General features: G+C 38.9%; 1 long non-coding RNA gene across 1 annotated transcript; it reads right to left on the bottom strand.

The window, feature by feature from the left end:
- Positions 1-2,718: 2,718 nt before the first annotated feature.
- Positions 2,719-3,238, bottom strand: LOC140514836 (uncharacterized). Its single transcript, XR_011970743.1, has 2 exons — positions 3,125-3,238; positions 2,719-2,878 (listed from the first exon to the last, which is right to left on the bottom strand). It is a non-coding gene; the product is annotated as an uncharacterized lncRNA (long non-coding RNA).
- Between the last annotated feature and the right edge of the window lie 479 nt (positions 3,239-3,717).

Genomic DNA, 3,717 nt, shown 5'->3' on the forward strand with positions numbered 1-3,717 from the left:
GGATTCATGCCAATTCCTTTTATTTTAAACCTGCCAAGGCCTCTTTCATGTGGGCAAGGTCATCAGTCCCAAGAAAGAAACTTGCTTGGCTTATATAATTCATAAACAATGAATGTGGCTTGCTCTACAGTTGTAATAGATGGAAAAGACTTTTAATAATTAACTTTTATATCAGGACAAGTTTTAAACTTAAGAAGGAAGGATCTTAAATGAAATCTCTTATATATGTGAGTCCTGTTAATCTTCATTACTTATTGCAGCTCCATGGGAAAACAAATAACTGTATTTGGCTTTAAGTTGGGATTAGTGAAGTTTGCTGTTTAAGGTAAAAGCATTTGGGACCATAAATATTTTTGTTTAAATGTGAATTTGGGTATAGTCGTCTGCATTAAATCAGTATCTGAAAGAATATGCCACAAGTTACTCAGAGGGACTGTGATCCTACATCCTGTACTGTTATCAGGTGAAATTTGTATCTGGAGAGGAAACACTGAGGGGACAATTCTAGACTCAATCTAGGATGGGATCCTCCTGGTCAGTTTCCCCATTGTGTTCTTTTATAAAGGAATATTTCCCACCTGACTACTCCTGAGTCTGGCTATAATGCAGATACTGTATGATTGGAAAATTTCACTCCTATCTGAATTCAAACAGAGTCAAAGAAGCTTTATCCTATCATATTTGCTATATCACATGTCAATATTTTTTCCTTTTATAGCAAACTTCTATGATCAATTACAAGTAGTCTGTATAACATGTGAGCCCTTCTGTGTAATCTTACTGGAAAACTTAATATCATTTTTATCTGAAACTGGAACATGTTCAGAAATTTATGTAAATGACTTAAGACTCACCTTAAGATGTCCCTATTGTTGAAAAGCAGTAATTTTGTAATCAGTCTCTTGCTGTTGTCAATGTGAGATTCTATTATGCACTTTTATTAAAACATTTTGTGATATCCAGGAATTCTGGAATACCTAAGAATTTGGTTTGTTATAATACTTTGGGAATTTATATTCCTTAGAACATTTTTATACCAACTAAGTTTTTAATAAGTTTTAATTTTAAAGGGTTTATTTTTGCTTCAAAGTGAAAAGACAAAAATTTTCATTTTCAAGACAATATATTGCTACCTAATATGTAATGATCTATAAAGCAGAAAAGATTTTGTTGTTTTAATAAGCAAACTTATTAACAATTTAATTTCCAAAGTTTTCTTCCAGAGTGAATATAATCAGAAAAAGATAAACAAGCTGATGAAACAACGATGATCATCTATTCAGTTGTGAGATTCAACTTAGAAATCTCTTTTGTTTAAGATAATACAGCTGTGCTAGTTAACAGTAATAACTTGTGCACTATCTTGTCTATGGTAGAAATACAAAGGAATATGAAGCAGTCTGAATGATCAGTTATAGAGATTTGGAAAGCTAAATAAAAGCTTGATCAAAATACATAGAAAGCAGATAAGGAGGTTGGAGACAAATGTGAATCATTCAAACCCCTCCTATCCTAGATAGTTATTAAGTATATCCAGAGAGTGTGAGGATGTTTGACAGTATTCTCACACCTACCTCACTTCTAGTTATTTTATTCTTACTCCTTTTTGATTCTTGTTTGTTTATTCTCTGTGCCAGATCTGTGTTTTCTAGGTTTCTTTGTCCAAGACCATCACCTATCACCCTCTGAATCATCAAGTTCCTCATATTGGTTAAAGACACAACCCCTCCAATGTTGGGACCCTGTGAGGCAGGGTCAGCTCTACGTCCAATCTCAGCAGGAAGCAATTTCAGAAGTTGAGACCTTCATCCCTTATCCCAAAATGTGTTGGGTCCCATCAGTTTAAAGGGGGACAGGGTGTGGTGCTTGAGTGCCTGTACTTGAGCTCCAGTTCTAATATTAAATTTCTTTTTATAAATCATTCATATTTCAGGAATATCATATAACTCTATGAGTCAGGCAATAAAATATATAGGAAGAATAAAACTTTCAACCTGTTCCTTCAAAAACAAAAAGGGTAGGTCCCCTCAGGAACAATTGGTACAGGCTATATACACAATGAACAACTTAACCTTAGGTTATGACAACCTTACTCCTTCACAAACATTCTTTTCATTTTTGGGCCGTAATGATATCAGAATTATTAGTAAAAAGTAGATTGCACCCCAGCAACAATAGGTGTTGTGGAAGGATGTCAGTGAGGTGTGGAGAAGCTATCAAGTATGTCAGAGCACACCTCTTACATTGCTTTGCCCATCATGGTACGCCAAGAAGTATTAAAACAGACAATGGTCCAGCTTATACTAGCAAAGCCATTCAACAGTTCATGGCAGAATTCTCTATATCACACGTTACTAGAATCCCCCATAATCCTACTGGTCAAGCTATAGTAGAGTGGGCAAATCGCTCACTGAAAACTTATTTGCATAAAACAAAAAGGGGGAGCTGGACCAGGAGTTGATGACAAATTACAATTGGCTGTTTACACATTAAAGGAGTTGATGACAAATTATAATTGGCTGTTTACACATTAAATTATTTGAAATTTGATGATGACGGCTTATCAGCCTCTATGAAATTTTTAACATTTCCTACAAAGACTGAGTCTATTAAAGACCAAGTCAGTTACAGCAAATGCATTGAATACTAAAGCCCATAAGGTGATGTGGCGTGATAAGAATAAACGATGGTTTGGTCCTCATATAGTATTAACTTGGGGAAAAGGATATGTTTGTGTTTTAACAGATGACAACAAAGAAGTGTGGGTTCCAGTGAAACGTATCCGAGTGTTGGAAGACAGCAATCACGATGAAGAAGTCACGGGGCACGATAGAGACAACAAAGAAAGTTACAGAAACTTTGTCGGGCCTTTAGCCATCTACAACGTAATGGTGCTCCTGACATCTCTCGCAATACTCCTACTATGCAACCATGTTGCACCCCTTCTTCAAACATAGGAGATGAACTGCAACTTATCCAGCTTTGTCTGCAGCTTCTATGCCACTATAAGAAATGCATAATGTCTCAAAGAAATATGAAGAAGAGAGAACAAAGGAAGCTATGGACTTGGTTCATTGGCTTAACAGCCTTGTAAACTTCCAGTGGCTTGCTGCATTTCTAGGACCTATAGCCCTTTTCCCTGCTCTTGTGCCCTTTTTCTTCTTTGCATGCTACAATGTGCTTGTAGTCTGATAAGACGAGCTGTACTTGATACCAAAGCTGAGTTTCGAAACCTTATGTATAACCTCTAGACCCCCATAACCCCAGAGATAACCCCTGTATAAAACAAAAAGGGGGAGTTGTGAGGGGCCAGACACGGACCTCCTAAGAGGAAGAGAGACACCCTGGTGTCGGGACCCGCCCGAACCTGGAAGTGCCATGTCGCGAAGGCGACATGGCCTCCGAGAATGGGTGCTGGGGAGGCACCCTAAAAGGTGATGTCTTCGCCCTTGGGGAGGATCCGGAACGGACCCGGAACTAAGAGGGAATATAAGGCAACGCCCTAGAACAATCGGGGGGACAGGACTGAGACGCTTCCAATAAACGCTTGCTCTACCACACTCTGGTTCCCGCTTGATTACTGCTCCCTCTCTGTTCCCCGGGAGGGAGCCCGGAGACGTCCGAAGCCGCGGAGCGCGGAGAGGAAGGGGGCCTCGTCCTCGAGGGTCTTCGTGGTGGTCGTCGCCCGCCCGCGACATCTAACCATATCAAGAATCT

This window comes from Notamacropus eugenii, chromosome 7 (assembly GCF_028372415.1).
Source record: "Notamacropus eugenii isolate mMacEug1 chromosome 7, mMacEug1.pri_v2, whole genome shotgun sequence".
In the NCBI taxonomy this organism is placed as follows: domain Eukaryota; kingdom Metazoa; phylum Chordata; class Mammalia; order Diprotodontia; family Macropodidae; genus Notamacropus; species Notamacropus eugenii.